The sequence below is a fragment of the Ipomoea nil genome, unplaced genomic scaffold (genome assembly GCF_001879475.1).
Source record: "Ipomoea nil cultivar Tokyo-kokei standard unplaced genomic scaffold, Asagao_1.1 scaffold3195, whole genome shotgun sequence".
NCBI lineage: Eukaryota > Viridiplantae > Streptophyta > Magnoliopsida > Solanales > Convolvulaceae > Ipomoea > Ipomoea nil.
The window spans coordinates 4,023,490-4,046,066 of NW_017619623.1; the positions used below are offsets into that span (position 1 = coordinate 4,023,490).

The 22,577-nt window shown below is 40.1% G+C and overlaps 2 long non-coding RNA genes across 2 annotated transcripts; both read right to left on the reverse strand.

Annotated features, from left to right (window-relative positions):
• Positions 1-479: 479 nt before the first annotated feature.
• LOC109168205 lies at positions 480-1,504 on the reverse strand. Its single transcript, XR_002052017.1, has 3 exons — positions 1,375-1,504; positions 1,011-1,062; positions 480-699 (listed from the first exon to the last, which is right to left on the reverse strand). It is a non-coding gene; the product is annotated as an uncharacterized LOC109168205 (long non-coding RNA).
• A 7-nt stretch (positions 1,505-1,511) lies between these two features.
• LOC109168206 lies at positions 1,512-22,577 on the reverse strand. Its single transcript, XR_002052018.1, has 3 exons — positions 22,280-22,577; positions 1,935-2,035; positions 1,512-1,706 (listed from the first exon to the last, which is right to left on the reverse strand). It is a non-coding gene; the product is annotated as an uncharacterized LOC109168206 (long non-coding RNA).

Genomic DNA, 22,577 nt, shown 5'->3' on the forward strand with positions numbered 1-22,577 from the left:
CCTCATCTCACATCATTGTTGGAAATCCTGCTATTTTCGTCCAACGAAAATTGGACGGAAAATGGGGGATATTAGTCGAAAAACGGGTTTCCGTCCAACATTCTGTCCAAAATGAGACCTCGGAAAAATGAACATCGGTAATTCTGTCCAACATCAGATATCGGTCGGTATTTCCGTCCAACGGGTCAAAGTTGGACAGAATTTCCGGATGATAACCCAGCATTGTTAAAATGGGAATTTCCGTCCAACTTTGACCCGTTAGACAGAAATACTGCCTCCATGTTGGTCGGAAATCCTCCTAGTGCATTATGTTAATTTCCTTCCAACTGTTGGTCAGAAATTGTGACCAACTGTGTTGGCAGGAAAATCTATATTTATATCAATTGTTTTTATTATTTTGATTTTGATCTTGCAATAATTTTGTTTTATCTGTTGTCAATACATTCTATATCATTTACAAAATAATGTACACACTATCCAAACTCAAATTGAAAATATATTTAAATATCAAAATTATTTTCAATAAAAACATAGTATTGTGTCCAATCCATAAATATTTAAGCAATAAACTATTGCTATACATACAAAAAAGTCATAAAAATATAAAGTACTTAATCTTCATCAAAAGGAACTTGTTTTTCATCATTTAGTCAATCTCCCGGTTAGCTCCAGTTTAATCTCAAGAATTTGTGCCCTCATCTACAAAAATTAAAAAAGCAATAGAAACATGTATATTTAGATGTCAAGTGCAACCCAACGTAGACACTAAGGTGAAGCAATTTAGTCTAAAGCAAGAGCCAAAACATGAGTAAAGTATGAGGGAACCATATCCAATAAGAGTAAGAAGAAACTGAAAATGAAGCAAACAAGTTATTTATCTTTAAAGCATAATAGATACACTATAAGGGGGGGGGGGGGGGAGAGGGGGGGGGGGGGAGAACAAATAATTAAGGTGGAAAGTCTAAACATAGTAACTACATAATAAGATGCTTAGATAGTTAGATATGAACCTGCTATTGACTGAAAAAAAACTCATCCAAATTCTTTCCCTGCTCTGCACAACTACAAAATGTGACAAACATTAGTGCGAGTGCTAAGTGCTCACAGCTCTGTTCTCATATTAAAGAATTCTACGAATCCTTACATAATCAAATACATCATGTTTCAAGTGTTATCTGAAGAAATATTTATAACTCCAATCAAATAAAATTATGTTATACTCATGCTAGTATAAGAAAACAAGAAAACAAGAAAACAAACAAGCACTACAACAGTATACTTAGATAACAGGCAAGTTCTCAAGACTTCTAAGTTACAAGACAGTACCTCCAGCAATTTGCTCAACAGTTTACTTAGATGTCTATTTCTGCATACCTTATAACAAAGAAACAAATAAACAAGACTATCAGCATCAGTTGTAGTACCAAAACAATCATCACAGAGAATCTGCACAGTCCTACAACATATTTAGGCAAAACAGCACTACAGTAACCACTTAAGTCATGTGCAGAGTAAAACATTTGAAGTTAATATTTGTTTTATACACTTAATAATGACAGTAATGCATCATTAACCGGCATAAATCTTTTTCTATGACATTAAATGCATTACCCCAAAAAGAAGAGATACATTTCGTAAGATCCCATTTCATGAGGATTTGATAGTGCCTATGCCAACTCTTATGTACAACCGTGGTAGACAAGAAGCTGAAATATTTATCAACAGCATTGTGAATCATTTCCTCGTAATCCAAAATGCATATATACCCACCAAACACTACAATTAGCTGGGGAGAAAACAAGTGCAGAAATAAGAATTCATAACATTCATATATAGGTACATCTAATGAGTGAGTAAAGGATGAAACATGAAAGGTAGAGTTGATGAAGCCAGGAAAATGTAGAAAGAAACATTATATATATTATTGTACTTACTGCTTGCACAATCTGAACAAAAAAATCCTTAACCACAAAGAGCTTGTGCTTTACTCTTGTGACGATGTCAAATATCACCTATTTCACTTGTAATCGAAATGCTGCATTACAAGTGGAGCATTAAAACCCAAAAATGAAGACATAAATGCGTTTCGGAAGTTGTGAGTATTAGAACCCCAAAAAGAAGCAAGTTGAAATAAACTGCAATCACAATACTAACACAACCTTCGCACAAATATTCATAAAAAATGCTCCAGTGTCAATATGTTAAATTCTAACTCAAATGATATGAACCTAGTCCAAGGTTCAAATAAAGATGGAATATTGTCCCAAGAATGCTCTCAAAACTAAATATAGAGATGGATTAAAATACCTTATACCTCACAAGAAACCCATTGTCTCGAATCCTCAAAGACTGGGAAGAATCCCATTGTAGCTTCAAGTACCTCGATGATGCAATCTTCAATCAACTAGAGTCGGATCTAGTTTCCTTCGATTCAAGAACGAGTCCACGAACCTAACTCTAAGGTTGAAGAAAGGAAGATTGATTCGAGCCCATGAATCAATTTGCTAGTCGAGTCCATGACTAGCTACTAATTGAGTCCACAATTAGCCATAAGGTTTCTTACACAAGTGTAAAGAAAAAACTTAAGAATTTTATTGAATTAAAGCCTCCTCAAAACTGATATGGATGTGCCCTATTTATAGGTATAGGGGAGCATTGTAATCCTAAATACAATGGGAAGAAGAGTCCTAAACCAAATCTAGAAAGCAAGTAAATATAGTCCTATTTAGAAAGGGATTTAAGGAATCCTTTTCTAAATACAAAAAGAGTCCTAAACCTAATCTAGAAAGCAAGTAAATAGTCTATTTAGAAAGGGATTTAAGGGATCCTTTTCTAAATACAAACTAGTATTTTCTCTTTAATTCCAAACAATTTAAAATAATGATGACCACAAATAATAAAGCTGATTTGGGCCTTGGATCTTGTGATTGGCCCAATTTGTACTTTTAATGGATCTTCATTATGTTGGGCTGCATCATCCTCCCATTCTTCAAAAATGATTCGACCTCGAATCTTCTAAACATTGTCTTCGATTTGTGACATCATTTGAAACGGGCCACTTATAATACTTTCCTCTATCGAATAGAATTTTTATTGGACTTTCTTGTTTCTTCCACCATTAATGCTTTAAGGGTGTATTTATGGGCCTTGTGATGAGCCCACTATTTACCCTTACTAGATTCCATGTGTACTGGTTCCTATTATTCTCCCCTTCTTGAAAAGGATTCGTCCTCAAATCAAAATCTTCAATGAAAGACAAAGTAGCAAGCTCACTTTCTGTTTTATCACGCTCATGGAAGTTTTTCTTGGGATGCTTGACACGAGTCGCTCCAATCATCATCATACAATCAACAAGTAAGGCAATTAAGTCTAATGACACATCATGGAATTTAAACATTCTGGATGGTAATAATTCAACAAAATGAGACATATAAAATTTAGGCATCTTGTTTGAATTGTCAACAAGCACAAAATCTTTCCTCCTAGAGATTAAGGTAAAATCAAACAGAAAATTCATGGAAATATCAAGTACTGATTTAGATGTATTATGGTGGTGAGTAGCACAATTCTGAACATACGATTCTACATCTTTTTTCTTCTTTGGCCAATGAAAATATCCATGCAAAACATCGTCACTCTTTGGAAAATTAAAATGTCCCTTATGTGAATCAACAATTAAATCATTGCCCAAAACAAAGCAAAAAGTGCCAATCCCATTGACTTTGAACCAAAACCCCTTGTGCAAGTAATATTTGACATAAGAAGTTTTCAAATGTGCCTTATAAATTCCAAGTGATTCCTTATCTCTATCAAATAAAGTTTTAGTAAAATCAAAATTAAGGAATCTTGGATGTATGGAGGCAAACAAATTTCTAACACATCTAACAAGTATGTCATTAATAGAAACATGGCAAACAAATCTAGAGAATTTTAATGCATGCTTTTGAAATAAAAGTGAGTAAATAGTTACTCCCCTTATTTTCTCTTGCTTATTATCCTTTTTTGTTAGCAAGCGAGGCTGCACTTTGATAGCTCTGGCTGGTTCTTTCCATTGTACCACTGATAGCGGTTCCTTTGTTTGGCTACAATCTAGGTTAGAGGATTGGAGTGGTGACTCCAATTCTAAACATGGAGGTTCCAGTTTGCTCTCTTTGATATCTTCTTTCTTCATGGCTGGTTTGAGAGCTTGATTCGATCTCAGTTGAATTTCTTCTACTTGTTTAGGAGACAAAGGAGGCAAGACATATGTAATTCCATTCATATGAAACACATAAGTGTTCCTCATTCCATCAAAACTTATTTTTCTGTCAAATTGCCATGGTTTACCTAACAAGATATGAGTATCCTGCATTGGGATAGTATCACACAAGATTTCATCAGAGTAACTGTTAAAAGATAAAGGAATAAGAGCCTGTTTGGTAACTCTAACTTCTCCTGCATCGGATAACAACTGCAAACAATAACTGTTCAGGTGATCAAACAAAGGTAACTGAAGAAATTTAACCATAGCTGAAGTAGCCTCATTTGTGCAACTTCTGGAATCTATTACCATAGCAGAAGCATTCCCTCTAATTAACCCTTTAGGACAAAATATATTTTCACTTTGAGACTCATCTTCTTTTATAGGGTGAACATTCAAAACCTCCTTAACAACATCAGTATGACTAGACTTACTATCAACATCTTTAGAATCAAAATCTAAAGGTATAAATGGTTCCCCCTCAACATGTTCATTGGGGGTTTGAAAATGGTCACAAACCTCATCCTCAGATTTATATTCAAGACAAGAAGTAAATTTTTCAGATTGTTTTGTTATCTTAACTTCCCACTTGTTAGGGCAATCACGAGCTATGTGGCCTCTCCCATTACATCTATAACAAATCAATTCTCTATCATGTTGAGGCCTCACTGCCTCACTTACCTTATCCTTACCTTTTTCTCGTGAATCATCTGTTAGAGGAAGATGTTCATCACACCTTTGAGGGGTTGAACGAGTGTTGTTCCATCTTGATGCACCATTGTTGGACTTGTACATTTTCATCTATTTTATTTTTGCCTCAGATTCACGTGCAGCATACAAGGCATCATAAAGGGTTTCATATCTCTGAATACTCATTCCACATCGAATGTCTAAGTTCAATCCATGTACGAAACGAGCAACAGTTTTTGTCCCTTCTTCATGTATATTTCCCTGTTCAAGCAAAATATTTATGGTTTGGTAGTACTCATCAACTGACTTTGTTCCTTGCATCGTTCCCTGCAATTTTCTTTCAAGATCATAGAAAAAAGATTTAGGACGAAAGGTTAGGCACATATCTTCCCTCACTTGAACCCAAGATTCATAAGGAATAAAATTAGCAACTCTCTCTCTATTTCTTTTTCGCCACCAAGATAATGCATGCATACCCCTTAAAAGATGTAGCAACTAGCCTAATTTTTGTAAGATCAGAATATTGCTTTAAATAAAAAAAAGTTTCAACAGCATTCTCCCATTCTATGTATTCGGTAGGTCCTTTCTCACCAGTGAAGTTAGGAATTTCAAGTTTAATGTTTCCTAACTCCGCATTACGCTGTTGGATCCTTTGACGTCTAGGCTCCACTCTTCCTACCGGTGGCAAATATTGCTGATCATTGTGTATCGATTGCACTTGCTGAGGGTGTTGCTCCAGATTATTTATTTTTGTGAGTAACCTTTCGTGGCGAAGGTTAGAGCATCTATTTTCTGCTCTAATCTCTTACGTGTATTTGGAACCTCTTCAGTCATCTGTAGATGAGAAACAAAATCTCAAAACAAGAAGATATGTGAGTATTCATGTTAGTGAAACCATAAAGTTGGCTCGCTTCCTCACTATTCTCAGCTCGCAGGTAAGAGGTGGATTATATGGCTCTGGGGGTGCACTACACAATCTTACAAACACACACTCCACTGTGTATCACTCCAAGTGGCAGATACTCTCACAAGCCTTTTTCCAAAAAGGAAAATTCTAGTCCTGAACTCAAGTTGATATGGATTCAACCTCAAAGTTCAAGAAAACGTACCTCGGAAAACTTCACAAGCCTTTGAGAGTAAGGTGTATCGCGAGGTAGGTAATAAAATTAAGAGCAAGAAGCAAAGAAAAAGGACAATACAAGCAAAGAAACTAAGCAAGATTTGAAAGAAAAAGAGGAAGCAAAGAAAGAAGTATGACAGAAAGATATGTAGGGCCAATATTAGAAGATAGACACAAATATAATGTAATAGGTGTGCAAGTGTACCACAACCAAATAAGATTATATCAAGAACTACTTCCAACCTTATACTTTTCTCATCCATATCCCTCCAAAATTCTCCTACCAACCAGATTCTTTCCCCAACCTTATTCTTCTTCTTTATTGCTTTCTCTTGTTTTTTTCTTTTTTTTTTTTTTTTTCAACTTTCTTGATTTTTTTGATTTTTTTTTTTATAAGTAACCTCCAAATAACTACTGTAAATATCAACAAAAATTTTGGACCAAGAAGATCCACACAACTCCTTCAAAACATAATCAAGAATTTCAAGAATCACACAGAAAAACAGAAACGCTGCCCTCACTTCGAAGATCAATATCTCAATGACCGTAATGAATTAGCATGTCTATAATATATCAAAAGAACTCCCCAGAACTTGTATCAAGATTCAAGAAAATAATCAAGAATGCGAAGGAAAATTTTTTTGGCGTTTTTTTAATGAATAACACACGAAAAAAGTAGTATGTAAGATAAGAACGAGAAAAACCTAAGGAACCAAAGAAACCAAATTTCTAATGATGATGAGATAAACCAAGACACTGATGCCAAATTGATATGAACCTAGTCCAAGGTTCAAATAAAGATGGAATATTGTCCCAAGAATGCTTGTTGGTCCCAAAAGAGGTAAGGTGAAAGTCTAGAGGGGGGGGGGGGGGGGTGAATAGACTTTCAAACTTTTTTGCACAGCACAACAATTGCTAAGCCAGAGATAAACCAAAACTCTTAACTAGATTGTTAGAGTATGGTGCACAGCAGAAATAAATAAACATAAAGTGTGTGTGAGATTGTGTGAGCAGTATATCTCGTGTAGAGCGAATATGTAAAGAGCAGTAAGTAAAGAAAGCAGTAAAGAACACAAGACAATTATAGTGGTTCGCGAGGTGGTGTAATCCTCCTACTCCACTTGCTCTTATCTCCAAGAGAAATTCACTATATCTACCACTCCTTGGTTCCAAGATACAATGAATTTCCGTGATCTAGTGCTTTGATCACAAAGCCCGCACTAATCACGCCCAGTGACACCACACTGCTGCTTCGGGTTTCACGTCGCCGCGCTACTATCCCAGGATTTCACAACTCCGCGTTACTTTCCCCCCCATCTTCCACACTTCGGTAGAAACGTATCCCGTGATCTAGTGCTTTGATCGCAAATCCCGCACTAATCACGCCCAGTGCCTCCGACACTGCTGTTTCGGATCTCACAGCTCCGTGTGACAATCCAGGATTTCACAGCTCCGTGCTACTTTCCTCCCTTCTCTTGTTTTGCTCCAAAACAAGTGTTGTCTTGCTTCCAACTTCTGAGACTCTGTAGATGATCTTCAATGATGCGCAGGTCTCTTTGATGAAGATAAACACTCTGGAATGATTTCTCTTAATAGCTCTGAGTGTTTTCTCTCTTTGAATTTATCAAGTAAAGCACTTGATATTTTTGCTCTGCTTTGCTCTGTTTAAGAACTCTCAGAATATTTCTCTTTTGAAGCTCTCTGAGTTCTTTTTCTTTTCTCACTTCTCACTTGAAGATTTTTGGTATGCTCTGTACCAAATGAGATTTTTTGCTCTATGCTCTTTCAAGCTTAATTGCTCTATTCGATCTCCTTGATGAGTTTCGGATTTTCTGCTCTCTTGTTCGTGAGTTCCCCATCTTCAAGTCTTCATATCTTCATCATTTTATAGCTTGTAATGAGAATCTGTCCGTTGGAAAGAGACGCTCTCATTTTTGAAATCTTGTATCTTTTTGTCAGAGATCTTATCTTATCTTCTGCGAAGGTGTCAGAAAGGATAAGCTAGCCGTTGATGGATTTTCATCTCCATGTAAATGAGCTCCCAAACTTCATCTGATATTCCTCTGGTTCAACGTTTGAGTGAGAATATCTGGGTCTCAGTTTTGGTGTAGAATGGCTTCTCTGATCAGCTCTGGAGTGGTCCTTGCATCTTTGGGATTTAAAAATATTCATCAATTTAATCCCATACTAGTTAAAACTAGTATTTTTCCTTGTGAGAATATTTTCACTGTAAGTTCATCTTCATCTTCTTCATTCTCACGTCTGGGTGTTTTCAGACTTCAAATTGGTTGTGAACTTCCACCCAATTTGAATTTCTCCTTTGTAATTGACACCCAATTTCAATTTGCTTGTAATTGGCACCCAATTTGAATTTCTCCATTGTAATTGGCTCCCAATTGACTTTGACTTGCAATTAGCTCCCAAACTGCTCCTGGTGCTTTCAATTGCTTCCCAATTTGAATTGTTAACTTTGACTTCGAAATTGGCTCCCAGACTTCTCCTGGTATTGAATTGTCTTCTTTGAATCGGTCCCCAACTTTGAAATTACATCCCATACTACAACCTCAATTGGTGATCTCCATGTCTTCTTTGAAATACTACAACCTCAATTGGTGATCTCCGTGTCTTCTTTGAAATACTACAACCTCAATTGGTGATCTCCATGTCTTCTTTGAATCGGTCCCCAACTTTGAAATTGCATCCCATACTACAACCTCAATTGGCTCCCAATTTCAATTCTACATTGGCTCCCATCTTGAATTGATTGGTGATCTCCATGTCTTCTTTGAATCGGTCCCCAACTTTGAAATTGCATCCCATACTACAACCTTCTTTGAATCGGTCCCCAACTTTGAAATTGCATCCCATACTACAACCTCAATTGGCTCCCAATTTCAATTCATCCCATACTACAACCTCAATTGGCTCCCAATTTCAATTCTACATGGGAGCTCTTGAATTGATCCCATACTACAACCTTCTTTGAATCGGTCCCCAACTTTGAAATTGCATCCCATACTACAACCTCCCCAACTTTGAAATTGCATCCCATACTACAACCTCTGGCTCCCAATTTCAATTCTATACTACAACCTCTGGCTCCCAATTTCAATTCTATATTGATTCCCATGTGAAACTTGCATCCCATACTACAACCTCTGGCTCCCAATTTCAATTCTATATTGATTCCCATGTGAAACTTGCTCCCAATTTCAATTCTATATTGATTCCCATGTGAAACTTGCATCCCATACTACAACCTCTGGCTCCCAATTTCAATTCTATATTGATTCCAATTTCAATTCTATATTGATTCCCATGTGAAACTTGCTCCCAATTTCAATTCTACATTGGCTCCCATCTTGAATTGATTCCCATGTGAAACTTGCTCCCAATTTCCCAATTTCAATTGCTAGGCTCCCAATTCCGTGAAATTGCTTCCCAATTTCCACACTTGTAAGCTCCCAATTCCGTGAAATTGCTTCCCAATTTCCACTTGTAATTGGCGCCGAAAGCTTAAACTAGCGCCCAACTCCATCAGATTAATTTAATTTGGCTTCTCAAATTTTACCTTGTAAAATTGTTAATGGTGAGTTTCAAACCTGAGCCATTTCACATAATATATCAAGCATCATCCACTTCATCCGTATAACTTTTGATTAAATCTCCAATCACATTTGATGTACTCCTTTCTTTCCATAGATGCTTGATCTCCAAGTCAATTTCATGCATTCTTCCAATATTAATTTTCTTCACAGAAAATTCTTCTGGGATATTTCTTTAAGTAGTAGCGACGTGATTTCATATCATTCATCTTCTTCTTCAATTTGTCATTTTCTCCAGACAAATTCTTGATTTTAGGCTTTATATCTTCTTCTTCTATTCTCATGCATCTTCCTTTGTTTTTCTCTTTTCCAATTTAAATAATTTCCCGGTCATGGTCTTAAGACTCTACTAGACCTATAAATAAAATTGGGGGATCTACAAATATAAATTTGGCATATCAAAACCATTACACTTTATTCCTAACAATGCTCTCAAAACTAAGATAGAGATGGATCAAAATACCTTATACCTCACGAGAAACCCTTTGTCTCGAATCCTCAAAGACTTGGAAGAGTTCCATTGTAGCTTCAAGTACCTCGATGATGCAATCCTCAATCAACTAGAGTCGGATCTAGTTTCCTTTGATTCAAGAACGAGTCCACGAACCTAAATCTAAGGTTGATGAAAGGAGGATTGATTCGTGTAACACCCCCGATTTCCATACTAATTTAAAGCTTAATCATGCAGATAATCTAACCATAAAAAGCATACGCAGTGAAAGACTAGATATGAAATAGATGGAAAACGTAGAGTGCTATACCACGCCCACACAACGGTGAATGCACAAGCGTAAATCACATCAACATAATCCGTCTATCCAAGAACAAAGTCAACGACAACAAGCCTAAAGTCTATCAAAGGCACACAGGCCAAAACTACTACACGGTTCGAGGGATCTACTCTATCCATCTCTAGACCGCACTCGCCTCTACTTGGCACCTGAAAGAAACACATAAATATATGGGACGACACCCTGTCAGCGAATAATGCTGGTAACCCACCAATACTTGTGAAATATGATACATAGATAGGATATATATATATATATACAAAATCATTTGCGAAACAGGATATAGTATATATAAGTCCAAAGCCAAGAGTAGAAGAAAATCACAAGACTCATTACACTCACAACGAAGACAAGGGAACACATCCCAAGACCGTAAGAAGCAATAACGACTCATAAGAACAGCTCAAGGCGTATTCTACCATCACTTAGTAGAATAACACCCGACATGCATAACACAAGAGAATAAGGACACAACCATTGGCAACACATGCCTTTGTGACAACACATGTCACAAATAGAGAATCACACAACAATGGCAACAAATGCCTTTGTGACAACACATGTCACAATTGAGATGCCTTCGTTATGCCCGATTCCAACTTTATGGCTACCCCCCACCTTATATCTAGTTCCAACCTTTACCTCCAGGACCCCTGTACACCAAGTCCAACATTTTCCCTCCGAGGACCGTCATCCCCATCCACCAACAAACCACCAACAAAATTCCATCAATTCGCAGTACACGAGGGTACTAATCACACACATGGCACACATGTCTCTCCAGAACACGTGAACCCATCACTAGTGTCACATCCTCCATAATCACGTCATGGCCACCACGAGGACCACTGTCTTACCTTGGTGACTAATGTCCCATACCATTAATCGTGCAATCCAGGTACAGCTACACACACGACACCATCATAGGAATCAATCAACGGATCACAACGAAGATATGAAACCATACTCAATCAAGGAATGGATCACAATCCGACAACAACGATGATTAACACAAGTCATCATCCACAATAGGAAGGGACAAACAACACACACGCTAGCATTTAAACACCGAACTAGCATGATTATCAAATGGGTAAACCGAAAGTAGTTCCGAAGAATACCCAAGACTCACCATGGTTCAACGAATCACAAGGTTGAACACTTAGCACGATTCAAGACACCAAAAACCTACATGGAATCCTACCATATAGTTCTAGACATACGAAACATCAAGAAAACATCGGGAAGTCAAGAGACCAAATACCGAGTCAAAAGAATCATGGGGAACAAATCCCCGCCCAAGCCACATATGTACCCCGCGGGTTGGGCCACGGGTGGACCCCTACCCGTGGTTTCGCCCGGGGGAACACACTCCCACACACCACGTACCCCGCTGGTGGACGCCTACCTGCCGATCCGCCCACGGGTACAACCTCTGTACCAAAAAGTCCCTTCAGGGATTTTCAACACCAAGCTCAAATTCAAGTCCAAAACATGCCAAATTTCACCAAACACAACAAAATGACTTGAATCAAAGGAATAGCCAAGCAATGGCATACAAGAACCCTAATAACAAGCTCTAGATATGCATTTTCACAAGACAACGCATCAACACTCACATTTCACAGCAATATAACATGTAGAATCCAATAAATCATCATATAGGTAAACAAAATAGATTTTGTAGAGCATGGGTTACCTCTTGTAGACAAAAACCTTCACTTAACACTTCTTAAAGCCCCTAACAAGGTTTACCTTCCACACCCACTTCAATAACACACCAAAAGATCATAAAGATTTCACCTTTAAGAAAAGACACCTTAGAAAATACTAAAAACACAAAAGGAACATAGATCTTACCCTCCTAGATGCTCAAAGGTAGGAAAGATGGAATCTTAAAGACAAACTTTGAAGATCTTGGAAAGTCTAAACTTGGCTTGGAGAGAAAGCTAGCTAGGTTTTTAGAGAGAAGGAAGAGCTCTTTGCTTGAAAGTGTAAGGATAGAAATGAAAGATATCTTCTAGGTTAGCTTGGAATGAAATCATGAAAGGAAATATCCAATTTACCCTTACTAAAATGAAGAGGTGTAAGGGAACAAAGGAACTATTCACAAAGCTTTAGGTACAACACTTGACTTTGTGTTGACTAGTCAATTACTAGTCCCCGACTATTGAATTTTCAGGAATTTAAGGAATTAAATTATCAATTGGTTTAGGATTAATTACTTAATTAATCCCTAAATTGAATTTGGATTACGGGGTGTCACAATTCGAGTCCACGAATCAATTTGCTAGTCAAGTCCACGACTAGCCACTAATTGAGTGCACAATTAGCCATAAGGTTTCTTACACAAGTGTAAAGAAAAAACTTAAGAATTTTATTGAATTAATGTAGCACCCCTGATTTCCATACCAATTTAAACCTTAAACATGCAGATAAACTAACCATAAAACATACACAGCGGAAGACTAGATATGAAATATATAGAAAACGTAGAGTGCTATGCCACGCTCACTCAACATTGAACGCACAGGCGTAAACGTCTGCAACATAATCCAACTAATCAAAAACAATGTCAACGACAAGAAGTCTAAAGTCTAACAAACGCACGCAGGCCCAAACCAACATAAGGTTCAAGGGATCTATTCTAGCTGTCTCTAGACCGCGCCCTCGTCTACTCAGCACCTGAAAGAACACAAATATATATATGGGACGACGCCCGGTCAGCGAATGATGCTCGTAACCCACCAATACATGTGAAATATCATATGTAGATAGTTTATATATACACAAAATCATTTGCGAAATGGGATATAGTATATATCAATTTCAAAGCCAAGATAGAAGTTAAACACAAGACTCTTTGCACTCACAATAAAGATATGGGAACACATCCCAATACAACAAGAAGCAATAACGACTCACGAGAACGGTTCAAGGCATAATCTACCATCACACAGTAGATTAACACCCGACATGCATAACACAAGAGAATAAGGACACAACCATTGGCAACACATGCCTTTGTGACAACACATGTCACAAATAGAGAAATACAGAACAACGGCTATACAAGCCTTCGCGACATCACCCATCACGAATTGAGATGCCTTCCTTATGCCCGGTTCCAACCTTATGGCTACCCCCAACCTTATGTCTAGTTCCAACCATTACCTCCAGGACCCCAGTACAACCAAGTCCAACCTTTTCCCTTCTGGGATCGTCGTCCCCCACCAACGACCACCAATAAGACCACCGATTCATAGTACATGAGGGTACCGATCACACACACGGCAACACATGCCACCCAAGAAATATGTGAACCCACCACTCAGGTCACAAACTCCATAATCGCGTCATGGCCACCACGAGGACCACTGTCGTACCTTGGTGAGTAATGTCCCATACCATTAATCGTGCAATCCAGGTACAGCCACACGCACCACACCAGAACAAGAATCAATCAACGGATCACAATGAACACTTAGCACGATTCAAGACACCAAAACTTACATGGATTCCTACCATATAGTTCTAGACATACGAAACATCAAGAAGACGCTCAAATAGTTCCACAAAAGAACATCGGGAAGTCAAAAGACCAAATACCGAGTCAAATGAATCACGGGAAACAAATCCCCGAACATGCCAACATTGTTCCCCGCGGGTGGAGCCACGGGTGGACCTCCACCTGTGGTTCCGCCCGCGGGAACCACTTCCCACCGGCTATGTACCCCGCGGGTGGGGCGACGGGTAGTGCCCTGCCCGCCATTCTGCCCGCGGGTTCACACCCTGTACCACATATATTCCCTTCGGGGATTTTCAACTCCAAACTCAAGTTCAAGTCCAAAACATGCCAAATCTCACCAAATACAACAAAATGACTTGAATCAAAGGAATAGCCAAGCAATGGCATACATGAACCCTAATAACAAGCTCTAGATATGCATTTTCACAAGATAATGCATCAACACTCACATTTCATAGCAAAATCACATGTAGAATCCAAGAAATCAACATATTGGTAAGAAAAATAGATTTTGTAGAGCATGGGTTACCTCTTGTAGACTTATCCTTCACTTACAACACTCCTCAAGCTCCTAACAAGGTCTCCTTTCCACACCCACTTCAAGAACACACCAAAACATCATAAAGATTTCACCTTTCGAAAAAGATACCTTAGAAAACACTAAAAACACAAAAGGAGCTTAGATTTTACCCTCCCAGATGCTCAAAAGTAGGAAAGGTGGAATCTTGAAGACAAACTTGGAAGATCTTGGTAGCCCTAGATTTAGCTTGGAGAGAAAGCTAACTAGCTTTTTAGAGAGAAGGGAGAACATATAATTTTGGAGAGTGTTTGAGAGAAATGAAATGTGTCTCTTAGGTTAGCTTGGAAGACTATTACAAGGGAAATGTCTTATTTACCCTTACTAAGACAAAATGTGTAAGGGAACAAGGGAACTATTCAAAAGCTTTAGGTACAACACTTGACTTTGGGTTGACTAGTCAATTACTAGTCCCCGACTATTGAATTTCAGGAATTTAAGGAATTAAATTACCAATTGGTTTAGGATTAATTACTTAATCAATCCCTTAATTGAATTTCGGATTACGGGGTGTCACATCCTCTCCCCCTTCAAAGAAGCTTCGTCGCCGAAGCATGGGTACGACGAGTTAACACCAATGATGAAATGGAACAACAATGTGACAAGAGTGTCAAGATCATCATCTTTTGATCAATACTCAAAGGATTCAGAAGACATCAAAAACAAGTAGGTAGCGGTATCATTGCAAAGATTGAAGGATATAACCAACGAAGATAATGGGCATATCAAACTCTAAACCAACCACAACCATCAACTTCTAACCAACCACCAAAGGTCTAAACCTCTAACTCCTAGCATCAACCACTAAACCAACAAAACAACCAAAAAAGCAAGCAAAACAAACACACGAAGCAAACCACAACAACCAGCAACGGTAAAACGAGGTACCTGCCGAGAACAACTCCGGATAACGCTCCCTCATGGTTGACTCCAGCTCCCAAGTAGCTTCTTCTATGCCATGATGTGACCACCAAACCTTCACCATCTTTACTGACTTCCTACGCATATCCCGGGTCTTAAAATCCAGGATCTGGAGCGGCCTCTCTTCATAAGACATATAATCGTCCAGAGGGATCACTTCCGGTGGTAGAACATGTGCCGGGTCGTGAGCATATTTCTTAAGCTGAGACACGTGACAAACATTATGCACTCACTCCAACTCCATAGGTAAAGCCAACCGATAAGCCAGATTCCCAACCCTCTCGAGTATCTCATAAGGTCCTATGAATCGGGGGCTTAGCTTACCCTTCCTTCCAAACCTCATCACTCCCCGAGTGGGAGATACTTTCAGCCAAACCTTATCCCCAACCGCGAACTCTACTTGCCTTCTTGCTAAGTTGGCGTAGGATTTTTGACGATCTTGTGCCGCTTTCATCCTTTCCTGAGTCTGTTTAATCTTTTCTGAGGTGTCAAGCAAGAATTGCAGGCCCAAAACCACCGGATTGACCATATTCTCCCAGCACAACGGACTATTACACTTTTGACCGTATAGAGCCTCGTATGGAGCCATGCGTATACTCGAGTGATAACTGTTATTATAGGAGAACTCTATTAAATCTAGGTGATCCTCCCATGATCCTTGAAAATCCAGCATACATGCTCTCAACATGACCTCGATGGTCTGAATAGTCCTCTCTGTTTGTCCGTCTGTGGCCGGATGGAAGGCGGTACTGAGGTTTAGCTTGGTTCCCAAGGCTGCTTGCAAGGATTTCCGAAACTGAGATAAGAACCTTGGATCCCGATCGGAGACAATATCCCTTGGTACCCCATGATATTTCACCACCTGATTAACATAAGCTTGGGCCAACTGTGTCATCGTCCATGTTTCTTTCATCGCAATAAGGCGATCAGTCTTGGTCAAGCGATCAACTATTACCCAGATTTTGTCCTTACCGGAGCGGGTCACCGGTAAGCCTCCCATGAAATCCATAGATATGGAGTCCCATTTTCCTTGTGGAACTTCCAATGGCTGTACTAAGCCCTTGACCCTACAACGCTCCGCTTTAACCTTCTAACAATTCAAGCATCTGTCCACGAACTCTGCTACCTCTTTCTTCATGTTGGGCCACCAGAAGAGCTTCTTCACATCTTTGTATAATTTGTCGCCTCTGGGATGTACCGAGTAGGGTGTATTATGGCCTTCTTCCAAAATCTGACGCTTCAACCGATCACATGATGTAGGTACACATAAACGGCCCTCGTACCTCAACTCCCCGTCTGTGGACAACTCAAACGGTCCCCCTCTTCCTTTGGCTAGGTCATCTCTTGCCCTCATTAAGCTAGCATCCTTCAATTGTTCCACTTTGATCTCCTCCAAAAGCGTAGGTACGACCCTTAGGTTGAAAAGTCGGGCTTTCGACTCAACTTCGCCTTGGTCCACCACTTCTAGGTTCATCCTTTGGAATTCCTTGCAAAGCTCGTCAGCCACTACCCAAATGGAACTAACGGCATGTTTGGTCTTCCTGCTTAGAGCGTCCGCCACAACATTGGCTTTCCCTTCATGATACTGTATGTTGAACTCGTAGTCTTTGATGAGTTCTAACCACCGTCTTTGACACATGTTGAGATCCTTTTGGGTGAAGATATACTTGAGGCTTTTGTGGTCCATGAAGAACTTACAACACACGCCATACAAGTAATGCCTCCAAATTTTTAAAGCGAAAACCATGGCTGCCAACTCTAGATCGTGCGTGGGGTAGTTCTCTTCATGCACCTTAAGCTGTCGTGAGGCATAAGCTATCACTCTCCCATTCTGCATCAATACGCATCCTAGTCCTTTCTTGGATGCATCACTGTATACCTCGAACCCCTCTGTCCCAGATGGTAAGATCAGCACTGGTGCGGTCGTGAGTCTCTCTTTCAACTTCCGGAACGCTAACTCACAAGCTTGATTCCATTGAAAAGGCATGTCCTTCTTCAACAGCTTTGTCAACGGTTGAGCCTCCTTAGCAAAGTCCAACACAAACCTTCGGTAGTAACCAGCTAGCCCAAGGAAGCTTCTTACTTCCGCCACGGTGGTCGGAACGGTCCACTCCTTTACCGCTCGAATCTTTTCCGGATCCACCGAGGTGCCTCTGCTGTCTATCACATGGCCCAACAATGCCACGCTATCCTTCCAGAACTCACATTTCGAAAGCTTGGCGTACAACTGCTTTTCCCTCAAAATCTGAAGTACTGTCCGAAGATGCCCTACGTGCTCTTCTTTATCCCGAGAATACACAAGGATGTCGTCGATGAACACGATCACGAAGTCGTCGAGGTGAGGCTTGAACACTCGATTCATTAGGTCCATGAACACCGCTGGTGCATTGGTCAACCCGAACGGCATCACCGTGAACTTGTAGTGGCCGTAGCGAGTTCGGAACACCGTCTTAGGTATGTCCTGATCTGCCACTTTCAACTGATGGTAACCTGATCTTAGGTCAATCATGGAGAACACTCCGGCACCTCAGAGTTTATCAAACAAGTCGTCGATCTGCGGTAGGGGATTCTTGTTCTTGATTGTGACTTGGTTCCGCTCGCGGTAGTCGATGCACAACCTCATGCTCCCATCTTTCTTCTTTACAAAAAGCACGGTGCTCCCCACGGTGACGTACTTGGCCGGATGTAGCCTTTGTCTAACAGCTCTTGCAACTGAGTCTTCAACTCCTGCATCTCCTTAGGCGCTAAACGATAGGGAGCTTTAGATATAGGCGTTGTACCAGGTACAAGATCCACTGAGGATTCAACTTCTCTCGGAGGAGGCATTCCCGGGATCTCCTTGGGGAAGACATCAAGGAACTTGCATACAACAGGTATGGTCTGAGTCGCATCTCCTTTTGCCTTCAGGTTTTCAACTAAGCACAAGAAGATCTCGTGGCCTTTCTCCACGTACTTTTTCATCTTCATCATGGACACTAACTTGATCCCCGGCTCTTATGTTGATCCTCGGTGCAACACCCTCTTCCCACTTCGCCTTCTCAAAACCACTTTCTGCTCACCGCACAAGATCTGAGCTCTGAACCGCCCTAGCCAGTCCATACCCAGGACCACATCTACCCCGTCCAAACCGAACTGTATTAGATTACTGGAAAACTCTTCTCCACCGATGGCTATCTTAACGTCTTTGATGAGACGGTCGCAGGTTTTAACTTCTCTGGATGCCACTTTGACGCTTAACTTCACCCCGACGCCTTCGGTTAGGCCTAACTTCTTCACGAGTCCCAGGGATATGAACGAGTTGGACGCTCCGGAATCGAACAAGATTACCGCTGGGACGGCATGCACCAGAAATGTCCCGATCACTACATCACTGTCCCCCGCTCGAGCCTCGCTTAGGATGAGGATCCTCTCTTGTGATGACTTTTCAGAAAAACTCTGGGTTCCCAGCCCATTACTCCTTCTTAGATCACAAGACGTTGGCAAGGTAGCTGTGCTGGAGCTTATCCGAGTGGACGTGCCACTTCGAATCCACTGCTCGACCACACTAGGAGTGTTACTAACTCCTGTTGTTCTGGGTCTCTTAGCATTATCACCCACATCTTCGAACGTCACGATACGCTGCTGACGAGGAGGCGTCGCAAAGCCTCTACAACAACAACACTGTTACCAACAAGACAACAAACAAGCAAACAACTATAAACAATGCTCAGCTCACCGGGCATCCAAAGAATCCTAAGCCTAAACACTTAGATTCTTATGGTCACCTTAAGGTCTCAAACCAAACTTAGCCACTTAGAAGTCTAGACTCTATCATCCTAGGCTCAAACCTAGGCTCTGATACCAACTGTAGCACCCCTGATTTCCATACCAATTTAAACCTTAAACATGCAGATAAACTAACCATAAAACATACACAGCGGAAGACTAGATATGAAATATATAGAAAACGTAGAGTGCTATGCCACGCTCACTCAACACTGAACGCACAGGCGTAAACGTCTGCAACATAATCCAACTAATCAAAAACAATGTCAACGACAAGAAGTCTAAAGTCTAACAAACGCACGCAGGCCCAAACCAACATAAGGTTCAAGGGATCTATTCTAGCTGTCTCTAGACCGCGCCCTCGTCTACTCAGCACCTGAAAGAACACAAATATATATATGGGACGACGCCCGGTCAGCGAATGATGCTCGTAACCCACCAATACATGTGAAATATCATATGTAGATAGTTTATATATACACAAAATCATTTGCGAAATGGGATATAGTATATATCAATTTCAAAGCCAAGATAGAAGTTAAACACAAGACTCTTTGCACTCACAATAAAGATATGGGAACACATCCCAATACAACAAGAAGCAATAACGACTCACGAGAACGGTTCAAGGCATAATCTACCATCACACAGTAGATTAACACCCGACATGCATAACACAAGAGAATAAGTACACAACCATTGGCAACACATGCCTTTGTGACAACACATGTCACAAATAGAGAAATACAGAACAACGGCTATACAAGCCTTCGTGACATCACCCATCACGAATTGAGATGCCTTCCTTATGCCCGGTTCCAACCTTATGGCTACCCCCAACCTTATGTCTAGTTCCAACCATTACCTCCAGGACCCCTGTACAACCAAGTCCAACCTTTTCCATTCTGGGACCGTCGTCCCCCACCAACGACCACCAATAAGACCACCGATTCATAGTACACGAGGGTACCGATCACACACACGGCAACACATGCCACCCAAGAAATACGTGAACCCATCACTGAGGTCACAAACTCCATAATCGCGTTATGGCCACCACGAGGACCACTACCGTACCTTGGTGACTAATGTCCCATACCATTAATCGTGCAATCCAGGTACAACCACACACACCACACCACAACAGGAATCAATCAACGGATCACAACGAAGATATGAAACCATACTCAATTAAGGAATGGATCACAGTCCAACAACAATGATGATTAACGCAAGTCATAATCAACAATAGGAAAGGACAAACAACACACACGCTAGCATTTAAACACCGAACTAGCATGCTTATCAAACGGGTAAACCAAATATAGTTCCGAAGAACCCACAAGACTCATCACGGTTCAACGAATCACAATGTTGAACACTTAGCAAGATTGAAGACACCAAAACCTACATGGATTCCTACCATATAGTTCTAGAGATACGACACATCAAGAAGACTCTCAAATAGTTCCACAAAAGAACATCGGGAAGTCAAAAGACCAAATAACGAGTCAAAAGAATCACGGGAAACAAATCCCCGAACAAGCCAACATTGTTCCTCGCGGGTGGAGCCACGGGTGGACCTCCGGCTACGTACCCCGCGGGTGAGGCAGCGAGTGGTACCCCACCTGCCGTTCCGCCCGCGGGTACACACCCTGTACCACAAATAATCCCTTCGGGGATTTTCAACTCCATGCTCAAATTCAAGTCCAAAACATGCCAAATATCACCAAATACAACAAAATGACTTGAATCAAACGAATTGCCAAGCAATGGCATACATGAACCCTAATAACAAGCTCTAGATATGCATTTTCACAAGACAATGCATCAACACTCACATTTCATAGCAAAATCACATGTAGAATCCAAGAAATCAACATATAGGTAAGCAAAATAGATTTTGTAGAGCATGGGTTACCTCTTGTAGACTTATCCTTGACTTACAACACTCCTCAAGCTCCTAACAAGGTCCTCTTTCCATAGCCACTTCAAGAACACACCAAAACATCATAAAGATTTCACCTCTATGAAGAGATACCTTAGAAAACACTAAAAACACAAAAGGATCTTTAGATCTTGCCATCCTAGATGCCCAAAAGTAGTAAAGGTTGAATCTTGAAGATAAACTTGGAAGATCTTGGTAGCCCTAGATTTAGCTTGAAGAGAAAGCTAACTAGCTTTTTAGAGAGAAGGGAGAGCTTATGATTTTGGAGAGTGTTTGAGAGAAATGAAATGTGTCTATTAGGTTAGCTTGGAAGACTATTACAAGGGAAATGTCTTATTTACCCTTACTAAGATGAAATGTGTAAGGGAACAAGGGAACTATTCACAAAGCTTTAGGTACAACACTTGACTTTGGGTTGACTAGTCAATTACTAGTCCCCGACTATTGAATTTTAGGAATTTAAGGAATTAAATTACCAATTGGTTTAGGATTAATTACTTAATTAATCCCTTAATTGAATTTCGTATTACGGGGTGTCACAATTAAAGCCTCCTCAAAACTGATATGGATGTGCCCTATTTATAGGTATAGGGGAGCATTGTAAACCTAAATACAATGGGAAAAAGAGTCCTAAACCTAATCTAGAAAGCAAGTAAATATAGTCCTATTTAGAAAGGGATTTAAGGAATCCTTTCTAAATACAAACTAGTGTTTTTCTCTTTAATTCCAAACAATTTAAAATAATGATGACCACAAAAAAATAAAGATGATTTGGGCCTTGGATCTTGTGTTTTGCCCAATTTGTACTTTTAATGGATCTTCATTATGTTGGGCTGCATCATCAAATTAGATTCCAGTTGAAGAATTAAGTTCCTCATATGGTAGAATAACATTAGCACCACGGTTTGAACTTTTAGCTACAAATTTCTAGAAGAAATCTTAAATAATTATAAATAAAATATAAAATATTAATAATATATTTTTAGTTCTGGAGTTGGGATGGATGAGATGAAAGATGAATGAAAGGAAACCCTAGAAATCCCTTAGAATCCAAATTAAAGAGGGAATCCATCAATAATATATTTTTATGTACCTTCACTTGTGACGATGGAGACCGGAGATTTTAACAGCGACCGGCGACCTTCCCCTGCTGTGTATATACATACTGACGGCGACCAAAGCGAAAGGCAGGGGGGGCGACTGTGTGAACGGCGAGGAGGGGGCTGTGCGAGGCTGTTTTGTTGGCGGCAGAGGGGAAGGCGATGGAGGGCGGTGACGACTGTTTTGTTGACTGGTGTGGTGATGGATTTGGAGCATAGCTGAGTGTTAGAGCGTATGAGATATAAACCCTTGTTTTGAGCGTGAGCAGGTACCACCCAAAGGCTTCAGCG